The sequence below is a fragment of the Ovis aries genome, chromosome 2 (assembly GCF_016772045.2).
Source record: "Ovis aries strain OAR_USU_Benz2616 breed Rambouillet chromosome 2, ARS-UI_Ramb_v3.0, whole genome shotgun sequence".
Taxonomy (NCBI): domain Eukaryota; kingdom Metazoa; phylum Chordata; class Mammalia; order Artiodactyla; family Bovidae; genus Ovis; species Ovis aries.
In genome coordinates this window covers 160,075,301-160,098,073 of record NC_056055.1, presented here as the reverse complement: position 1 = coordinate 160,098,073, position 22,773 = coordinate 160,075,301, and the positions used below count along the sequence as shown (strand labels likewise).

Below are 22,773 nucleotides of genomic sequence, written 5' to 3'. Positions count from 1 at the left end.
TGGGTCGCGCGCTCCGGGCCAATGAGCGCGCCCTGCGGAGGGCTCGGTTACCCACCCAACACACACCCGCGCGTTGATTGGTCCCCCGGCCCGCGAGGCCGGGCTGGCCGGCTGCGGCGGCGGGCGGCGGCTAGCGCTGGGCGCGAGTGGGAGTGGCGCGCGCGCCCCCCGCCGCCCTGTCACTCCCCGCCGCGCTTCCTCCCTAGTCCCCTCCCTCCCTCGCTCCCTCGCTCCCTCCTCGCACTCCCCGGCTCCGGCCGCGCGCTGGCGGGGCTCCGCATTGCACACTCTGGGGGCGCCGCAGTGTTCGTGGGATGGGGCAGCGGGCTGCCGCTGGCGGCCGGAATCCGCGTGCAGCCGGGGTGAGTAGAGGCTGGTTTCCCGGGAGAGCACAAAAGGAGAGGGGTTTCCTGCCAGCCGCCCGATCTACTGCGGGGCCTGGACCAACATTGGAGTGAGCTGAGTCCCTGCAACTGCCCACTGCTAGGACAGTCCTTTACCCCCACACCCTCCTGGCCCCCTGGTCGGCGGAGCTGAGATCCTCGCTTCTGCATCCCGCTCAGATGTTTTGCCTCCGAGTGGGCAGCCCGCACTGCGCGCAGCCTGGGCAAGTCCGGAGGGGCGTGTGTGTGCGTGTGTGTAGTGCCTGCGCGCTGGGGGTGGGATGGAAATGTCAGGAGCTGCCAAGTTCAACGCTGGAGGAATCTTCCCCAAGAGTAATTCAGCACCTTCCCAGGGCCAAGCGTGCGTCCACCACGAACTCCAGCCGGAGGGAGAACCCCGGGCGGCAGAGTGGCAGCACCCCACATGTTGCTGCGGGGCGGGTGGGGGTGGGATGGAGATGGGGGGTGGGCGGTGGCCCGGCTTGCGCCCATCCAGAGAAACTGCCGAAGGGGCGGCGAGGTGGGGCGCTTCCAGCCGTTGCGCGAACGCTCAAGGCCCTCCGATCACCCACTCGGGGGGAGTTTTGCGAGTGGGTCATTCACCCACGGAGCCAGAGCTTCGCCTGGGGTTGGCTTGGCGACCTGCTTTTCTTTCCAGTAAGAGCAGTTCCGTTGATTACATTTGGCTAAACAGGCTAGCCTAAAGCTCTGGTGGGTGTATCTGACTCGCTCTGACTCCCCGCCGCAGTCCCACTAGTTTCGCGTCCCCAGCTCCTGCCCTCGGCCTGGGGCATGGGTCCTGTTCCTCTCCGCGAGGTTCCAAACTCGATGTTTGAGCATGGTTGTATCCAGCGGGGGCCCCGGCATCTGAAGTGTCACGATGATTTACCATTTCCTAGGGGATTCCAAAGACTTGTTATAATTTGGAGGAGGGAGTGGTGGGGGAGAGGAAAAACCGAGGAAGGAGCAATGTTTAGGAGGGAATTTGTTGGTAGAATAGCGTTGACCTACCAGAACATATGACAAAAAGAATGTTAAGCTTCTGCCTCTGGTAACCTACCCAAGGTGTGACCTCCAAAATTCAATTTTCTTTGTGGGAGACTGGGGAGTTTAGATTCTCCAGAGGGAAGCTTATTTCTTGTTAAATTGACTTACAGTGACATCCACTCTGTTCTGTTCTGCTCTGGCCAGCCATTTCAGATGCCATGATATTATTAGAGCAATTCTCTTTAAGACATTACATTTTCTTTCAGTGAGAGAAACTCGAAGTAGCTCTTTAAAATTTTGGATCTGCACCTTATTTCTCTAGAAGACACTAATGGTTACTGTATATGTGCTCACGTGTACCAAGTTTGCAAAAGGTATTTGTGCAATCGTCCATGAAATGGCTTAATACACATTTATGTTAAACCCATTTAAATGTAAAACATCTATCTGTTTTCAATTTTAGTTTCCACCTTGACCAAAGGCACCAGACTGAAACAGGACTTAAACGAGGCTTCCTTGTTTAAAAAGAGATTTTGCAGGACTCTAGTCATGAGAACAAACAGTAAGCTTTCTGAGCTTGTGGCACACAAATGCTGTTAAAAATCGTGAATTAGTTTTTTGAGTTAAAAATATCAGAAGTGCTTCCAAACCAAAAAAGGTAGTTACAATGCATGGGTCTACCTTTTGAAGCTGTCCGCAGTCTTTATAAGATGAATGTTTATAGCACAGAATGCATAAATGGGACTGATTATAGCGAATGATGCCAAGTAAAAAGCCGTACTTTGCATCATGTTGTAAACTTCACAAGGCACACTGAGATCTACTATTAAAGTATCTGTGAGGAAGTCATATTTTCATCACCCCTGTTTGACAGGTGGAACAACTGAAGCTCTCAGAAGTTGAATACTTTTCCAAAGTGAATAGCAGAGTTCAAGTTTTTTTCCCGAGTTCTTCCCTCCATTGCTCCCTCTCTTCCTTCTTTCATGCTGGGCTTCCTTATTTCCTGGTTCTGATTTCTGTAGCTTTTTTTTTTTTTTTTTTTACTATTCAACCCATAGTACGGGACTATTATGTACCATTCTCAAAAGGCTTTTCTCTGCAAAGTACCACTTAGCTCCCACTACATGTGGGCTGATAAACGTTTAGGGAGAAAGCTAATAATGGTTTTTAAGGAACTATGTTTTTCAAAGGGGCATATTATTTTTATTAATGAGTTGTTAAATATACAAGTAATCAAAACCCTAAAGAATGATGTCCTTATGGTGTTTGTGTGCTAAGTCGCTTCAGCCATGTCCAACTCTGCAACCCCATTGGCTGTAGCCCGCCAGGCTCCTCTGTCCCTGGGATTCTTCCAGGCAGGAATACTGGAATGGGTTGCCATGCCCTTCTCCAGGGGATCTTCGTGAACCAAGGATCAAACCTGTGGCTCTTACGTCTACTTCATTGGCAGGCAGGGTTTGTGTGTGTGTGTGTGTGTGTGTGTGTGTGTGTGTGTGTGTGTGTTTAGCACTCGTACCCCCTGGGAAGCCCTGTACTTATGTTGTGTGCTAAGTCACTTCAGTCGTGTCCTCTTCTTGACCCTATGGACTGTAGCCCGCCAGGCTCCTCTGTCCATGGGACTTCCTAGGCAAGAATACTGGAGTGGGTTGTCATGTCCTCCTCCAGGAGATCTTCCTGACACAGGGATCGAACCCATGTCTCCTTGATTGCAGGCGGATTCTTTACTGCTGAGCCACTGGGTACTTAGGGTAGTGCTTCAGAAAAACCAAGTGACAGTGGCAGAGATGTTTGAGAAATTAGTAGGTCTGCAACTCTATAAGTAGAAACTCCTCAGACGTTCAATAGACAATTACAATGAAGCTCTAATAAATGATTGTTTTGTTAGTGTCATTTGAATTTTAAAAAGATTTGAACAAAACATTACTTAAATAAACCCAGAGCCACTCTCGGGGTGGGGGGGGGGCGACGGGGAGGGAAACCCACTTATCAAAAGTCCTGAAATACTCATTAACTAGTTTACAAATGCAACAGAAGACATTGATTAAAGAGAAACCTTGTTTTTACTTGCATAGCTAGCAATAAGGAGCTTACAGCTATCTGCCTACATGATTATTTATTAAAAATCCATCATTTGCAGATCTTTTCTTGGACAACTGTTGCTCAGGATATATTGCATAATATGTTGCATAATATTTATTAAGATGAGTAGTATTAATTTTGTTTGCATTAATGTAGGCAGAAATATTTGAAGAGTCAGTTTACTAAATTAAGCCCATGAAGGGTGACAGATCCCAAGCACACTAAAAATGAGGTAGCCAAAAATGAATGCGGACAAATTCTTGCAATGGCTTCCCAAAATAATGATGAAACACTCTTATATATTGTGAAATGAGAACTGTAGAAGTACCTGGCTTGCACTGTACCAAACATACACTCAGATATATAAAAAGAGAACATAATATAAATGAATTCTTTGCTTCCGCTTTTGCTGAATAATATTCCTATACCCAGGCTTTCTCAGGCAGTAAATGCACTGTAAATAATAGACTGAGAAATGGCAAGTGCCGAGGATATTCTCGACCTAATCAACAGACTAGATACTAAATCTCCAAGATGGTCATCATCCAAGTGTGTTGAACCTTAGTGTGTAAGTGACAGCTCTCCAGGACATTGGCTGGAAGACTTGAGGGGCTCTTGTCAGGGGAGGAGTTTCAGGGAGGACCCTGAAGCCATCAAGCCAGATCCATGTCCCTATGGACAACTGTGAGATCAATGTTCAAAGTGAACGTAGATTATAGTAATACAACTTATTTTGGAGAAAGGGGAAATCATGTGTTTAAGGGAATATATTTGTAGCTAAAGTGTTGCAGAAAGGATATGTGTTTTAAGCTTTCAGAAAGCTTGACTAGATTTCAAATCCTGGTTCTCTCCCTATTCATGACTCTTTTGTTTGGCCAAGAAACAAGAAACAAACTGGAGATAAATAGACACTTTTCTGAGTGGACAGGTAGGCTCTTCTGGGAACCAGTTTGGGGATGGTTTTATTTTAACTTCTATAAATGTCTACAGATGGTATATAGTTCTTACAAGTAAGTGAAAACTATGCTGATAAAGTTGAACCATAGGAATAATTTAAAAGACAACCTAAATGGGAAGAAAAATAATAGAAGATTAAAGTCAACATGGAAGATTGAAGATAAGTATACTTGGGAAAAGCAATCCCAAGCACGTTTGTAGGAGATGGTTTTAAATTCCATTCCCATCAGCAGTCAAAATAGCTGGATAATATTCTCATAGCTCTCTTTTAAAAGATATGTCCACCAAGTTAAAGTCAATGTTAAGAGAAGGATATAAAATTTTATATTAGTGTGATACTATTAAAATGTGTAGTTGAGTTAAGTTTATATAAATTTTCTGTACTTATCTGTTCATCTTTCTGTATAGAAACAAATGCATCAGTACATTAATAGTAACTTGTCTCTGGGTGTTATGAGATTATAAGGCTTCCCTGGTGACTCAGGCAGTAAAGAATTTACCTGCAATGCAGGAGACCTGGGTTTGATCCCTGGGTTGGGAAAATCCCCTGGAGAAGGGAATGACTACCCACTCCAGTATTCTTCCTGCAGAATTCCACGGACAGAGGAGCCTGGCAGGCTACAGTCCATGGGGCCACAAAGAGCCAGACACGACGGAGCAACTAACAGTACACTACTAGCGTGTATGAGATTGCATGTGTTTTTATTGTCTTCTTTTACTTAAATACTTTCCAGAGTTCCTTCAATGAACGGGTATTTGCTCTTAGTTAAAAAGTATTATGAAAATAAGATATAGTGTTGTAACCTCAGATTTCGTATAGTCTTAAGAAAGGCTCGTCTGATTATCATTTTTATGTCTTCTGCAAATCTGTAAGTTGAAAAAATTGCCTCTATTTTCCCCATGAATTCCCTATATGTGAAAGGCAGCAAATTTAAACTTTTTTTTTTTTTTGTATTTGGTACTAATAAAAAGTGTGACTGAAGATGAACACTGTGCTTTCTTTAGATAGTGAGAACTGGGAAATGAAAACATGTTCCATCTTTGCCATAATTATCAGGATATGAGAAGGACATGGCAACCCACTCCAGTATTCTTGTCTGGAGAATTCTATGGACTAGAGGAGCCTGGTTGGGCTACAATCCATGGAGTTGCAAAGAGTCGGACACGGCTGAAGTGACTTAGCGCACACACAGGCACAATACCCTCTTCCCTGGGAGAAGGAAATGGCAACCCACTCCAGTATTCTTGCCTGGGAAATCCCATGGACAGAGGAGCCTGGCAGGTTACAGTCCATGGGGTCGCAAAGAGTCAGACACGACTTAGCAACTACACCACCCACCACCGTCAGGATATGACGAACCAAGTTAATGGAAGCTGATATCTCTTGTAACAGTTGTGTTGACAAAGCTTCCAGGATCCCATAAGGGATGTGGCCAGTTTCCAGAGTTGTGGCCCTCAGAGAAGCCCAACGTATAATGTCCTCATTAGATAATTTTAGTTTTCTCTCAGTCTACTCATAATATATAACTGGTGACTAGTTACCATTAATGAGTAGGCTAATTGACGTGTTTACCCTCTTGAGGTTGCTGCAAAGGAAGAGCTAGACAGATACCAGAAGTCAAATTCTCATGCACACAGTTACAAATACAGTGAGCTTGGATTATTTCTCAGGAAAATAAAAAACTAAAACACATCTGTTGATATTTGAAAGCAAGGGGGTTCAGACAGGAAGTAATAAGCTCAAAGACTATGTGTTAATAATACCTCTATCTCCTGTCCTACATCCCACTCACTCATCCTTACTCTCTCTTTAGCCAAGAGAGGATGAAGGCTAAAATTAAAAATAGATTCCAAAAAACGTTGAGGTGTATGCCTAAATGATTGCCACATAATGGACTGTTGGCAAAACAGAAGCATTACAGAAGCATTGGGTGTGAAATCTTCATCTTTTCATAGACCTTTTTAAACGCCATGGATATAAGAATTCTTAAAGCCAAGATTGTCCTGTGTCTGACATTTAAAAACAATCATGAATGTTACTTGAATTATCAAAACAAGTATCTCTAAGCATTCTAAATGATTAAATACAATACAGTTAATGTGTTTGGGCAGTAGTATTGGGGGTGAACATTTTCAAAAATATATTGCTTAATATTTTTATGCCCTAAAAAGCAGGATAAATAAAGATTTCATTGTTCTTCTCTTATTTCCCTCCTTCTTAAAAAGTACCAAATAGTATATAAACTAGCAAATGTACACATTGTTTCCATCATGATGTCTAGAAATACTTGTTTCTTTATGCCATTAAAGCAATTTAGATAATATATACACTTACTTGCACTTATAATAATAGCATTTATTACTCTACTTTTTATTTGTATGGCTTTTCATCTACAGGACTCTACCTGCTTATGAGGGATTATTGTTAGTTTTCCATTGGCAGAGAGAGCAGTGTAGAACAACCTTAGAAGCCAGGAATCTCCCATGTTGTAATTCCAGCCCCACTAGTTGCCAGACCTTAGGCAAGTGTGTCCTTAGGCAAATTATATAGTTTCCTCCAATTTAACTGGTTACTATTAACTAGCTGACTGACCTTTAGCAAGTTAGTCATCCAGTGTCTGGGCTTCATTTGCTTCAACTATAAAATCAAGGGGTTGCACTAATTAAATTCCCAGGTGAGTAGGAACCAACATATATTTTTTGACATTTAAAACTACCCAATAATACTGATCTAATTAAACTGTGACTTAATATTGGTATTTAGAAGAAACTGAGGTAATAAGACAGAGTTCTTGGAGATCTATAACAAGAAATTTAAAACATCTAGCATATCTCCCTGGAATTTGTTCTTTTCTTACTATGTAGATCCTTCCTGTTCTTTGACTTGATTATCCATGTAGAATACATTTAATTTCTTAGAATTCTTATATCTTAAAGATAGAAAAGTTGACTTTCAAGTGTTCTAAAAATATTAACTCTTAAAAATAGTGACTTTAATAGAAGTAATATTCTGTATTGATGTAGGGTCTTTCCATACAAGATCAAAGGAATGGTATTAGAAAAACATGGTTTTTCTTTTATGTATAACTTCATAGAAAGATTTTCCTTTATGGAATTCTTTTAATTCATATTCCCAGTCACCCAACTGAATGAATCCACAGAAACTTTTGTAGCAGTTCTAACTTGTTCTTGGTCAGATGTGTCCTTGGTCAGGAATGTCCTTTCATCCATTATTTCCCAACTGACAATTCTTTTCAATCCTTCAAGGCCTAGTTCAAATGCAGTCCTCGCAAAGAAGTCTTTTCTCTTGAATTACATCAAGGTACATTTTTCTCTTTTACTTATACCTGTATTTCATAATAGCATACTGATTTTTACATTCTAGTTTATTATATGCATCATGTCTTATTTCTGTTGAATGCTTGCATGAGTACATTGTCTTGTACAGAGTAAGCCTTCAGTGAATGTGTTGAATAGACGTACTGCTTTCATAGAGAAAAAGCTATAAAGTTTAGGGATGGGCTGGGGGGTAGGGAGGAGGAAGAGGGGGGATTGCAGAAGACTGATTTAGATGGAAAAGACAGGTTGTGGATTTGTGTGTGCTGTGTGTGCTCAGTCATGCCTGACTCTTTGCAAGCCCATGGACCATATCCCATCAGGCTCCTCTGTCCATGGCATTTTCCAGGCAAGAATACTGGAGGGGGTTGCCATTTCCTACTCCAGGGGACCTTCCCAACCCAGGGATTGAACCAGCCTCCCTTGAGTCTCCTGCATTGGCAGGTAGGTTCTTTACCACTTGTGCCACCTGGAACGCCCCTTTGGCTTTGTAGTTTTTGACAATTGCCATGTACCTTTAGTCCCTGAATGTATACCAAGAGCAAACAAATACTGCCATCTGTGACTGTTCTCCTCAAAGACCCCTCCTTGCTTTTGTTTCCTAGGAATACACTCTAGGTATTGAGGGTCTTTGCAGAACAGACTCTAAGCCATCAATCACTGTGACCAGGACTTGGGAAAGTTAGATAAGCCATCTGCTCACCTGAAAATAAAAAGCTGGCTATTTCACACTTTCATACTAAGCTGTACCATGCTTTTTAGAAGTGTATAGAATTAATTTCTGCTAAACAGAAAAGTTCAAGGAAGAAAATAATCATTTCTTGTCAGCCATACTTAATTATTCATATCTAATTTCATACTACCTTATTAGCATTCTTATTCTCTAGGTTACATGGTGGCTACCTAGCTATATGTATATAGCATGTGTTCAGTGTGTTTGATCTTTATCCTTAATAGAATAAAACAAGACAATATATCAAACTTGCCATATATAGGTAAAGATATACAGAATCCTTCTTGGCTGTTGAAAACTCTTTGAATGAGTTTTCAACACATAATTAGAGCTGATGCTTTTTAAATAGAGAACCAGAAAAGACTAGGTCTGTTTAATCTTGAATAGCCAGGGTTCTTCTTCCTGTTCCATTGTCATGTGTTGGAATCACAGCCAGCTGACTTAAAATGTAGTTTTAGGGCTGTCTAGTCAAGGCTATGGTTTTTCCAGTAGTCATGTATGGATGTGAGAGTTGGACTATAAAGAAAGCTGAGTGCTGAAGAATTGATGCTTTTGAACTGTGGTGTTAGAGAAGACTCTTCAGAGTCCCTTGGACTGCAAGGAGATATAGCCAGTCCATCCTAAGGGAGATCAGTCCTGGGTGTTCATTGGAAGGACTGATGTTGGGCACCTGATGGTCAAGGAACTGACTCATTGGAAAAGACCCTGATGCTGGGAAAGATTGAGGTCGGGGGGAGAAGGGGGTGACAGAGGATGAGATGGTTGGATGGCATCACCAACTCAATGGACATGAGTTTGAGTGAACTCTGGGAGTTGGTGATGGACAGGGAGGCCTGGCATGCTGTAGTCCATGGGGTCACAAAGAGTCGGACATGACTGAGCGACTGAACTGAGGTAAGATGTGGCTAGATTAGCATCAACTCCACCCAGTTCTGAGAAACAACTCAGGGTTCATTTTCTACTGCTACCAATAGTGTTTAGAACCAAACCAGGCAAGTAAAAATCAACAGGATTCAGAAAATGTTTTTCCCATCAAAGCTGTTCAGAAGCTCAGCTTTCTAAATGACAGGCAATGTGTATCCTATAATGGAATAGCAATTTAAAGAGAGGTACTGTTTGTAATGGTACTTTCTTAGCTTGGAAAGTATGTCATAGAGCCCATTGTTAAAGGGGGTAATTTTCAGCTAGGTTAAATAAATTTAAGAAATGTTGTATGCTGTAGCACCTACAAGATGTTGTAAGCAAATGGATAAACTCATTTCTACAGCTTCTGGGCAGTTTTGACATTGCACGAGGGCTTCAGATCTCTCCTAGAACAGTGTACTGAATAAGGTTGAACATGGGAAATGGGAAGCAGAAAAAGAGTACAGAAAGGAAGGAGCTGGAGGACTTACAATAAGCAAAGGATCACCTACTTTATAACCAATTGAAGAAAACTTTCCAGTCTTATCTCATTCCAATCTTATCTGGGGAAGCCCTAAAATAAACAGAAATAAAATTGAAAAGAGCCACAAAGTTTTTCTGTCTGCCTTAGGTTATCTTGTGTTCCTACCTCATCCTCCAGTAGGGCAATTCTGGTGCTGAGTCAGTCTCAACTCTAGAGTCTAAAAGATCACTGTTAAAAAAGGCTTCCATGAGGATTTCTCTGGTGGTTCAGTGGTTAAAACTCTGTGCTTCTAACACAGGGGGCACAAGTTTGATCTCTGCTCTGGGAACTAAGATCTCACTTGTCGCAAAGCATGGCCATAAAAACAAAAATGGCTTCCTGGAAGCACATGTTGGCCAATCAATGAATCCAGCATATTGGTCAATAGGCAAGTAAAAGTTGAGGGAATCAAAGAGTCCAAGGTGATTGAGACAGAGATACAGAAGAGGCAATGGTTTTGTGGTGAGGTATGGGTGGAAACAAAAAGATGTTGGGGCCTTCACTTATTTCCCACTTTTAATTTAAGCTCTCATCTGGCTATTTGCTGAATTATCAACCACTAATTCCTTCCTGTGAAGGCTATGGTTTTTCCAGTAGTCATGTATGGATGTAGGAGTTGGACTGTAAAGAAAGCTGAGTGTGGAAGAATTGATGGTTTTGAACTGTGGTGTTGGAGAAGACTCTTGAGAGTCCCTTGGACTGCAAGAAAATCCAACCAGTCCATCCTAAAGGAGATCAGTCCTGGGTGTTCATTGGAAGGATTGATGTTGAAGCCAAAAATCCAATATTTTGGCCACCTGATACGAAGAACTGACTCATTTGAAAAGACCCTGATGTTGGGAAAGATGGTGGGAGGAGAAGGGGACTACAGAAGATGACATGGTTAGATGGCATCACCAACTCAATGGACATGAGTTTGGGTAAACTCAGGGAGGTGATGATGGACAGGGAGGCCTGGAGTGCCGCAGTTCATGGGGTCACAAAGAGTTGGGCAGGACTGAGTGACTGAAGTGAACTGAATTGCTTCCTGGGTTTTGGCCAAGCCAGGTAACTTCTTTGAACGTCTCTTTTCTCATTTGTAAAATGATTGTACATGCACTTCTGAAGCAGGGTCTGCAGGAAGAGATACTGGTTCCTTGGGATATCTGAGGGGGAAAGTACAATGGTCAAAAATGTTTGGGATACAATGGATTAACTGCTTTTCAACTGTAAGACTTTTGAGGACTTGGTAAGTGAATGATCATTCTACATACCTGAAAGGAGGTGTACTCTTCAGTGAATCCCAAACCTGTTTGTTAATGGACCCCACTGAGAAGGTGCATCTTTTGAGTCAGTGTTCTGTGCAGCACCAAATACTGGACTTGCTGTTGCCTGAGGTTTTTCTCGGTTTTAAATTCTGTGAATGTACAGCTGTGTAGTATGTCTTTCTTTCTGTTTCTTTTCTAGCTAACTCCTTGCCTCTCATCTTGAAGAATTTTTGTATTGTATAAACCTTTTGATCAAAAATGTACTGTTAGAAAAATCCCTGCGTCTACTTTAAGATCACATTGAGACAGTGCAAACCTGCATGCCATGCACTTTCCCCAAACTTGTATATTTTAGATGACATAAAGTCACAGGCAGTCAGAACACAAATAACAAATTCCCCCAGTACACACACCCTAACAAAAATATTGAAATGTTTACTAATAGAGAGGGGATAATATTTCACAAAGGAATAATTTATAAAAGACCCAGAGTTCATCCTGGCAGAGGCATTTCTGAGCAAAGCAGTGCAATTAATCTCAGAGTTGTAGCATAAAGATGAAATGATGAATACTGAAGGTATATAAAATGTGCACTGTCCTTCCCCTTCTCTTCAGGATTACGGGCAATGTCTAGCATACCTCTCCTCACCAGCACCAGTCTTGGACTTTCTATCTGGCTCCTGCCAGATTCCTCCTTTGCTGGATGAGGAGCTGGTGAAAGGTATGGTTATTTGGGGAGGCAGAGGAGGCAGGAGTCCAGGGTCCAGCATAGCTGGGTCTGGATCCTTGTGCTAAGGTAACTCACCTTTCAGAGGTTGTTAGTGGTCGGGGTAGTAGGGGGAAACAGGACTTAATTCTGGGTTAGAAAGAAGTAATAAGGATTCACAATGTTTTTTTTTTTTTTTTCATTTTGTCATCATTGCACTTTGTGAATTCTCTGAAATTAGAATCAATCCAAACCTCTACAGGTAACCCACAGCAGACAGCTTTCAGTGGGCTCTGAATTTAGTCTTCTTTCTGTGTTTTTAAAGAAATAGTTTATTAGATAATGTTAGGATACAAAAGCCAAAATAGGATAATAATTTCTCTTTTACAATTAAATTTACATGTGGCACTATTTCTAAAGTTTGATTGTCTATCTTCCACCCTTATTTAAAAATGTTAAGAATATTTGTCAAATGTTCTGTTATTTGAATTCAGGTTTATCTCTGATGAAACATCAATATTCCTATTTAGGTTTTCTTGTCTTGTTAAAAGAATTGGAATTCGTTGTATGCATTTAATTATATTTTTAAACTCTAAATTGAGATTTGAAATTTGGTAAAGAATTTCTAACTATTCTTTTCCCAAGTGATAATATACATATTTTGATATTGGCTTGACTCGTAAGACTCGTGTTTCCTCACCTTTTTGAGTTGTCTCAGTGAGGATTCCAAGTGGCACTGTGCCTAGATTTTTACGTTCAGCTTTCTCATATTTAGAGGCTGACTTTTCTCTTCCCTTACACGTTTGAGCAGCACTTTAGTTCATTGCACATTGCAAGCACTGGCACAAACTAGATGCTCCGCAGATATCTAAAGAGAGTCTCCCTACTCTCTCAGCGTTTGCTGAATAAATAAAACAGATTAGTTAATGAGCAGTGCGTCCTATAACTGCCACCACTGTCATGCCAGTAATGTAACCATTATCTACTCTACAGGCTGTTTTCCTTAACAATTAAAAGTAAATTTTTTATAACCTGCCAACGTAATGCTAATTATTGGGTAATGTTCATTTTCCTGTTTCAGAAGATACACAGATAAAAGAATTATACTTGAAAAGTTTTGTACAGGTTTCACCAAACTGAACAGATGTAGTTGGTTCTGTACTGCAGCAGCTCAATGAAGTTTGGAGGAGACCCAAGTCTTTTCCCACAGGAATGAGATGCTCTCTGCGGGACTGAACCCAAGGGTCTTCAAACCATTGAAAAGGGTTTGTTTTGGCGTGCTACAGCATTTCCCCTTTGGAATGCTCAGTCAGTTTAGGTATGCTGATTTCCATAAAGCTTTCGGCATAAAGTTTGAGTCATCTTTTGTGAAAAAGAGCCTTGTTTGCATTTGGTCTGTACTTGACAGTTGATATTATATAGTCTGTGCTGTGGATGTGTAGAAAGACTAGGCACTTTTTAGACTTCTTGACTAGTAAGTCTCCTTTGTTAAAGATTAGTTTTTTAAAAAGAAAATAGACTCATAGAGAAAACATATTAGTGATTACCAGTGGAGAGAAGAAATGGGGGAGGGGCAAGACAGGGGTGGGTAATGAAGAGGTACAAACTATTATATAAAATAAATAAGCATAGTCAAAGCTATGGTTTTTCCGGTGGTCATGTATGGATGTGAGAGTTGGGCTGTGAAGAAGGCTGAACGCTGAAGAATTGATGGTTTTGAACTGTGGTGTTGGAGAAGACTCTTGAGAGTCCCTTGGACTGCAAGGAGATCCAACCAGTCCATCCTAAAGGAAATCAGTCCTAAATATTCGTTGGAAGGACTGATGCTGAGGCTGAAACTCCATTACTTTGGCTACCTGATGTAAAGAGCTGACTCACTGAAAAAGACCCTGATGCTTGGAAAGTTTGAAGGCGGGAGGAGAAGGGGACTAAAGAGGATGAGATGGTTGGATGGCATCACAGACTCAATGGACATAAGTTTGAGTAAACTCCGGGAATTGGTGATGAACAGGGAGGCCTGGTGTGCTGCAGTCCATGGGCTTGCAAAGAGTCGGACACAACTAAGAATAACTGAACTGAACTGAAATAAGCTACAAGGTTATGTTGTTCAACACAGGGAATATAGGCAATATTTTATAATAACAGTATAATGCAGTATAACCTTTAAAAATTACTAATCACTCACTATATTGTACACCTGTAACATATATTGTACATCAACTATACTTCAATAAAGAAAAGAAACAAGAGGGTATATATATCCCTCTCTTTTGAAACAGGATTGGGGGAAAGCTCCTTGTTTCTCTGTTGCATTCCTCCAATATCTGTAATCCCCTAACAGTTTGTCTAGGACATTACCAACAGTATCACTTGGCACAGTAGAGTTGATTTATTAAAATCACCTGTTTGTTTTAATAATCAAGCTAATGACAAAAGAACTCAAATGACTTGTTGGGGGCTTGGTATAGAAGTTGATTTTATTTGCTGTAATTTACCCAACAAATGACAGTATTAAGGTTCCCTTACCCATCTTTTTTTGGGCAGGTGTTTGTGTCATTTCGGGGACAGCGCTTAAGAAACTGTCTCTTATTGGTGACTTTGAGAATGGTTCACACTTGAATAGATTATAAACTTAAGTTTAAATAATGTTGAAATTGTTTAAAAATAGTTACATCGTTTACTATTACAGCAACACTGTCTACATTTAACAAGTCCAAAAATTTGAATGGCTAAATATTTTATACTTGCCAGTGCAAACATGGTGATGATCAGGCAACTAGTGCTTCTTTTCTGGGCCCTACCCAAGATATAAATAGAAAGGGTAAGATAGGGCAACTGTCTTCATGGAACTTGGGGTGTCTTCTCTCTCTGTCTCTAAATATTTGAGAAACAAGTCATGCCAATTAGAGTTCACAGGGAAAACACAATAGTGAGTGAAATAAGCAAAAGTCTTTGGGGATAAACCAGTAAATATCTCTCCCCAAAACCCCTGTCTTCATAGATCTTACATTCTAGAGGGTTGGGGCAGAAGGTAAGGACATAAATAAGAAAATATGCAGCATGCCAGATGATGCTAAGTGATACGGAGAAACTAAAGTGGAGGGAGGGACAAAGTATGTCAGAGGTGAGCTGGAGGCAGTTGGTAACTTTAACTTTGGTGGCCAGAGGCCCCACGCAGAAGGTGTCACATGAGCATCTGGACTAGGTAAGGGAGAGAGCCTTAGGGACTTCTGCAGGAAGGGCCTTCCAGGCAGAAATGCAAAGGTGCTATTTTGGCATCATGAAGTCACTGGCTCTCAAAACAGCAAGAGACCAATGGTGGGAGTGGAGTAAGCCAGGGAGAGAGTAGTATAAGGTCAAAGACATAAGAGTGCATCCCTTCCATCAGGCAGTCTTAGAAGATGTTTTCCTCCCTCCCTCTCTCCTTTTCTTTCTTTCTTTGGACTGAGAGAGTTGGGCCATTGGCAGAATTTCCACCAAGGAATGACCTGATTAAATGTATGATTAGGAAGGAGGGGACAAGGCTGAGGGAGGCTATTGCAACAATACAGATGACTTTGGTTTAGATCCAACATGGAGTGGAGGTTGCAGTGGTGGTGGTGAGAGGGGGCATCCTTTGTCTGTTTGAAAAGAATGGAGGAGATAAGGATTTACTGAAAGGTAGGGTGTGGGGCATGAGTGAGCAAGCTGAGTCAAAGATGGATCCAAGGTTTGGGATCAGAGAACTAAAAGGGTAGGGTTGTCATGTACTGAGATGAGAAAGCTGAGGAGGAGCAGATTTGCAAGAGGAGCCCATCATCCAGAGAGACCTTACATTTGAGATGCTTATCAGGCTTCCACATGGAGACAGGGAGTTGGTGGTTGGGGATATGACTGTGAGTTCAGGAGAGAGATCTGGGCTGAAGATATAATTGGGGGGCTTCACTCTGTCTGTAAAAGCCAGGAAATGGGAGCTAACCTGTATGGGTGAGGAGATCAGATTGGCCTGTCAGGGCAGAATGAGGATAATTAAGTGACCATTACAAGGTCCTTTATTTTTTTGCAATACCTACTGAGAGGAGTGAGGAGTATGTGGGCCAGAAGAGATGAAGCAACTTTCATGGAAAGTGTGAAAATGCAACTGGTCTTTGCAAATGGATGATATTTGAAGGGTTAGAAATAACGAAGGGAGGGCATTTGGTTAAAAGGTAAAGGAATTAAACACTTGCCCCTTAGTGAGAAGGTAGTAAGGGGAAACTTACAAGATCAGGGTAGAATTTTCTCACTAGTGGAAGGGGTGAGACTTACAGTCTGCATTCTATTTCCCGGGACCACGATATGCGCATGATAGAGTCTTGAGTCTCATTAAAATCTTGAGCGTTTCTTGACACTTAAGCAACAGTTTCTTCCCCTTATCCTTGCAGCTGGTGCTGCCTTATATTGTGAGTAACTTGAAACTGACATGTGGGGAATTTTAAGTACATATGTTATCAAAACAGATGTTTCACAGACTTTATAGACTATCGGGAGGTCAGCTCATCTTTCAGAAAGCAGCTTGGAATCTGAATTTAGTTCCTCTCATAATTTTATGTTCTCCAAAGTCACGGTGTGGGAAATTTTAAATTAGCAACTTTCTCTTGTTCTTGAATCTTAGCAATTTTAGTAAGTTGGAAAAAATTGTATGCTGCATTACGTAGAGGCAGATATTGAATGACTTTATTTACCCGGTGATAAATTTAAGGCTTGTAAGTATTTTAATGCTTTCATTGGAACTTTGGAGTCATGTTTTATAAAGGGAAAAAAAAAAGACCTCTGCCTTCTTTTTTAATGCAAAATGATAATTAAAACAAAAGTGACAATAAAATAACGCAAAGGATGCCAACTTCAGAGCAAATGGTGAGAAAAATTTTGCCTCTTGTTCCCTCTCCTACTTTTTACTAGAATCTAGATGAGGATCAAGTCTCATTTTTATTCTGGGTTAAAGTTTCTCATGAAGTTGGGAAAGCTGAGGACTTTGGCAGAATTCCCTGAGGTAAGAGCAAGTTATACATTTCTTTGTTCGTTTTACTTAAAGAATGCCTTAAAAACAGTGTGGTGTTAGTGGTTTGGCATAACCAGGTGTGACATTTCTGTATCCTCACTTTTTCTTTGGATTTCAGGGAGGTATAGAGCAGAGCTCCAGCAGACTGTGACAGTTCATGAAGCCTCCTAGGTGTTTGGTGGTTCAGACAGTAAAGAATCTTCTGGCAATGTGGGAGACCCAGGTTCAGTCCCTGGGTCAGGAAGATCCCTGGAGAAGGAAATGGCAACCCACTCCAATATTCTTGCCTGGAGAATTCCATGGACAGAGGAGCCTGGAGAGCTTACAGTCCCTGGGGTCTCAGAGAGTTGGACATGACTGAGCAACTAACACACGCAGGTGTTGGCTGGAGAGTAGTGATCAGTGAGCAGCTCAGTGGACTGAGCACTGTCCAGTAGAATGTTCTAGTCTCTCCTGTGGTGACAGAAATATTCTGTGTCTGCACTGGTCAGTATAGAAGCATTGACCACATGTAGCTACTGAGTTACTGACATGTGGCTGATGCAGCTGAGGAATTGAATTTTAAATTTTATTTAATTTTAATCTACTTAAATTTAAGTGGCCACATGCGGCTAGTGTCTGCTAAATTGGACAGCACAGCCAAGTTGATGGTGGGGAGTGGGCAGGTGCCCACCATGTCCTTGCTGGGGCCTCTCCACCACCCTGATGCGAGGTCCACAAGCAGATCTTTCTCGTCCCGACACAGCGCCCGTGGTAACCTCTAGTGACTGGAATGGGCCAGGACTTCATGACACACCTCCTCCCCATCCTTCATGGAAGTGGGGAGAAGGAATATAGGAAGGCAGAGTGATGCTGGAAGAGATAAGTCATTGTTATAGTCTTAAAGACCCTTGGTACTAGAAAGTGTGATATTAAGAATAGCCTATTTAAATCATGAAATATTTTATAACTGATTATGAAAGAGAATTATCCTGGGGTAATATTTAGAAGTAATGTTGTGAGATAATCATCTCACTAGTTATTTGAAAGTAGGGGTTCTGTGGGGGACCCACTTTCTTTCCCTGAGGATGGTTGCTTAATTATAAGCAGTGCTCTTAAGGTTTTTTTTTTTTTCATTTTTTATTTTAATTTTAATTTATTTTTTATTTTTTTCTGTTTAAGAAATCATTTTAATAATTCTTTATGAATATTATACTTTTGGGAATAAGATGGATAGAATATATATATATATATAACTTATTTCTTTAAAACATTTTTTTATTGGAGTCTAGTTGATTTACAATGTGTTTCTACTTCATAGCAAAGTGAATCAGTTATACACATATGCACTCTTTTTAAGATTCGGTTCCCATATAGGTCACTACAGAATATTGAATAGAGTTCCCTGTGCTATAACAGTAGGCCTTTATTAGTTTTCTATTTTATATATAGTAGTGTCCCCATGGACAGAAAAGAGCCTGGTGGGCTGTAGTCCATGGGGTCGCAAAGAGTCAGACATGCTGAGCGACTAAGCACAGCACCAGCACAGTGTATATAGGCCAACCCCAGTCTCCCAGTTTATCCCCCACCCCCATACCCCTTGGTAATCACGTTTGTTTTCTACATCGTGATTCTATTTCTGTTTTGTAAATAAGTCATCTGTACCATTTCTTTTTTTTACACAGTGGAAGTTTCTTTCTTCTATTATTTTAAAATACTTTTATTTATTTTAAAATTTTCATTTCATTTATTAATTTTAATCTTTTGGCCATGCCACGTAGCATGTGGGATCCTACTTCCCTGACTAGGGATTGAACCCATGCCCTCTGCACTGGCAGTATGGAGTCTTAACCACTGGGCCACCAGGGAAGTCCAGTTTGTACCAGGTTTTTCTTCCTTTTTTAAAATTCCATATCGAAACCTAGATGTCCATCAGCAGATGAATGGATAAGAAAGCTGTGGTACATATACACAATGGAGTATTACTCAGCCGTTAAAAAGAATACATTTGAATCAGTTCTGTTGAGATGGATGAAACTGGAGCCAATTATACAGAGTGAAGTAAGCCAGAAAGAAAAACACCAATACGGTATACTAACACATATATATGGAATTTAGAAAGATGGCAATGATGACCCTGTATGCAAGACAGCAAAAAAGACACAGATGTGTATAACGGACTTTTGGACTCAGAGGGAGAGGGAGAGGGTGGGATGATTTGGGAGAATGGCATTGAAACATGTATACTATCATGTAAGAATTGAATCACCAGTCTATGTCCGATGAAGGATACAGCATGCTTGGGGCTGGTGCACGGGGATGACCCAGATGGATGTTGTGGGGAGGGAGGTGGGAGGGGGGTTCATGTTTGGGATCACATGTACACCCGTGGTGGATTCATGTCAATGTATGACAAAACCAATACAGTATTGTAAAGTAAAATAAAGTTAAAATAAAAATTAAAAAAAATTCCATATCGAGCAATATACACACCATTGCTATTTATATGAAAACACATAGCAGACATTCAGTAATTGACTCTTTAAAACTTTCATTTTTAAATTAATAGTGTAATACTCTGTGGTGGGGATTATTAAGGAGAGGGATACAGAACACAAGATATTAACATGACTAAATTAGGGCCACTGTTGGCCAAGAAGGATTGAGTGTGTGACCAGGACCCCAGTAGGCCCAGTCTCAGAACTCTCAGTTGGGATGTTGGTGTTATGAAGCATGCCCCGTTAAAATGATACTCCTGGGTCCTGATGGGTGGTAGACGAGAGGAGAAGGAGGGCTTTTGCCTCTCAACAATCAGTGCTCACTTCAGAAGAATTCCACATACCAGCAGTCTTCCCACTGCAGTGAGGAGCTGTCCCTTTTGAATTTGTGGAGAAAGGTTTTTAAAAAGATTTTTTGATTGGTCTTTGTGTGGTCATTCTGTCACTCTTACTCGTAAAACCAAATGGAGCCTATGTTCCAGGGATTATGCTTCAATTGCTATCTAAATGAGGAGGAAAAATCTGTGTAGATGGCTGAAGAAAACTAACAATAAAACATGCTGTGAGAGAGATCCCAGAGGAGTGTCAGGCAGTGAACGCCTGTCCCCTGCACTTGTCCTCAAAGACATAAAGGGCCATCAGGTAGAAGAGGTACCATACTTCCCCTCTGGGGCTCCAGAAGGCAAAACCGGTGGTTATTTTCTAACTAAATGATTTTGAAGGCCTGTTTGTGCAGAGCCCTCTGGTAAGGGAGAATGATTTAGGAGTGGAAAACTGAGCAGAAGATGAAGATGTGACTGTGGCTGCCAGTTGTGGGGAAACTCATTTAAGTCAAGAGAAGAGAAAACTTCAGAAAGTAGAAGAGGCCACATGAGCGGATTAGTCCTCTTTGCTGAAGGGGTTCCCAAAGGGACTTCCTGCATCTTGAGTGGGGAAGAGGAAATCCTTGCTGCGAGAGCATGCATGCGTGTGTCCGTGCTCAGTCATGTCTGACTCGTTGAGACCCCATGGAGCATAGCCTGCCTGGCTCCTCTGTCCGTGGTATTTTATGGGCAAGAATACTGGAGTGGGTTGCCATTTCCTTCTCCAGTGATCTTCCCGACCCTGGGATTGAACCCGTGTCTCTTGTGTTTCCTGCATTGGCAGGTGGATTCTTTAATCACCGTACCACCTGGGAAAGAGGGGACTTGTGATGCTGGAGCACGGGTCAGCAAATTACTGACCTTGGGCCAGATCCTTTCCCTACCTCCTTTTATAAATTTTTATCAGCACCCAGCCATGCCGGTTAAGTGGACAGGGCTGCATTCATGTTGTAACCGTAGAGGTGAGTAGTGACAAGACCATGTGACCTACAAAGCCTAGATTATTTGCTGTCTGCCCCTGTATAAAAGTTTGAGGGTCCTAAAGAGGGGTGGATACAGTGATACATAAAATCCTTTCTAATTCTCCAAATGTAAGGGATTGAGAGAGAAGGTGATTGGATCGGCAGAGGGATCGACAGCGAAGGCCATTCCATATGACCCCTTGGGCAGATCTCAAGGGGAGTAAGTCAGTGTCCCTGGGATGCTGCCAAAAGACTCATTCCAGCATCCATTCATTTGTTCATTCATTCATTCTTTTTGCCTCCAACGTGCTGTTGGCCAGTGTAGACAGTAAACTGAGCCATTTTTTTTGCCTGCTCTTAGTAAAGTAAGCACAAATTCTGGCATGAGCTGTTGGCATTTTGATAAGAACTTGCCCGTGTGGAAATGCTCATTAAGTTCAGTGTTTATAATCAAGTTTTATGGAGTTATTTTATTTTAAGTATAATAGTTTCACCTAGACACAACTTAGAATTTATTCACGTGTTTGGTTTAATCGTAGAATGCGAGAAATGGTTGTTCTAAAATGAAAACCTCACTGTATTGGCAGAAGATGCAGCTCCTGGTGTTAAGAATAGGATATACATTACTATTCATGCCTTTTTAATTGATTAGCCTTTAAGGCTTCTGGAAGCCTTTAAAAGTTGTTTTGTCAACATTAGACCAGCTGCTGTGTAATTATGGTGGCTCTTCTTGCAGTTAAATTCTTTTAATAACGTGTTCAATCTGCCGATGCCAAAGTGCTTTGAACCTGTGATATATACTATAGAGAGCTTTTGTTTTTACTTACAGATGGTTGGTGCCGTTTTCTGGGCAACTCTGTAGAATTTTCACAGAAATTTTAAAGATGAATTACTTCAAATGGGAGGCAAATGAATCTGAACATCAGGTTCCTCCTCCCCCTCCATAAAAATTGTTCATATGTGACTTGAATTTTGAACTTGACTCAAAACAACCTAAATATGCTTATTAAAAGAAAATCTGCTCCTCGAGACATTTTAAAGGCTCTTTTCAAGCCTGACTCTAAAGCTTGTAAATCAAAACTTTCTGGCACCGGTCAGATGATGGTAAAAGCAGTGGGGCTTGTGATAAAGATCTTTGCTTAATGAGGAACCAGGCATGGTTGTTCTGCCCTCCATGCAGGACACGGAAGCTTCACTCAGAAAACCAATTTCATATTTAGCAGTGTGTTTGGCTATTTTTAAAAGGAGTTCTATCCTGAAGTCTGGCATGAGAAGGTATAACTAGGTAGGGACTGGTGTCCAAAAGACGCAAACAGAGGATTCTGGGCTTCTTTCCTCCTGATCCACTCTCTCCCCCGCTCATTTCGTGCCCCATTTCTATGGACAGATGACACTGGTGCTTAAGGGAGGTGAGAGGTGCGGGTGGTGATGTGGGTGGCTATGGAGCTTACTCCTGACAGCTCAAGCCTTTTGGGTCGCTTCTTCCCTATGGCATTTTAAGAGAAAAGGCAAGGTAGCACCTGGAGGAACAGGAGACTAGACGGGGCCACAGCTGGCTCTCTCTGGCCTCTTTGCCCCTTGTTTGTTAAGGAATGCCTCTATGTTGGTGGAAAACTGTGAAGTGAATCCCTCAATCACTTGTGCTCATCCTTTCCCTCCACTTTGTGGTTAAGGGGGCTGGGAGAGAAACTGACACTTTACTGTATGAAAAAGCTGGTCTGTTTCAAGATTAAGTAGGTGTTCAGGAGTATTAATAATCTGCTGAATCTGGAGAAGAAGTTCTGAACAGTGTTGGCTTTTATAATGGTAGAATCTGCTGAAAATTATTTCTTCCGTTCATTTACTCAGAAAGTGACGATTTGTTTGCCTTGGGAGCTCTTGAGCCCTGAGAATTGACAGATTTGGGAGGTTTGAGAACCCATGGACAGTGAGATGTAGGGCATTTGTGTGTTTTGAAGTAGCTGTTGAAACTCTGTTCTGAAGAGAACTAGAGTTTGTTTAATTAAAAGTTGCCTAGATTAATTATATTTTTTCCTGTGGGACAAAGTTCAATCCTGGTAAATGGCTTCATCTTTTCAAAGGTATACTGAATGTTAAT

The 22,773-nt window shown here is 41.5% G+C and overlaps 1 protein-coding gene across 3 annotated transcripts in view; it reads left to right on the top strand.

The window, feature by feature from the left end:
* The first annotated feature begins 229 nt into the window (after nt 1-229).
* LYPD6 (LY6/PLAUR domain containing 6) overlaps nt 230-22,773 on the top strand; it is a 143,077-nt gene continuing 120,533 nt past the window's right edge. For 2 of the 3 annotated variants that reach the window (XM_060409979.1, XM_027964973.3), the window contains exon 1: nt 230-362. The gene's annotated coding sequence lies outside the window, so the exon portion shown is untranslated. Of the gene's footprint in view, nt 363-16,774; nt 16,866-22,773 lie in introns of all 3 variants that reach the window. The other variant, XM_042243910.2, reaches the window with a different exon arrangement.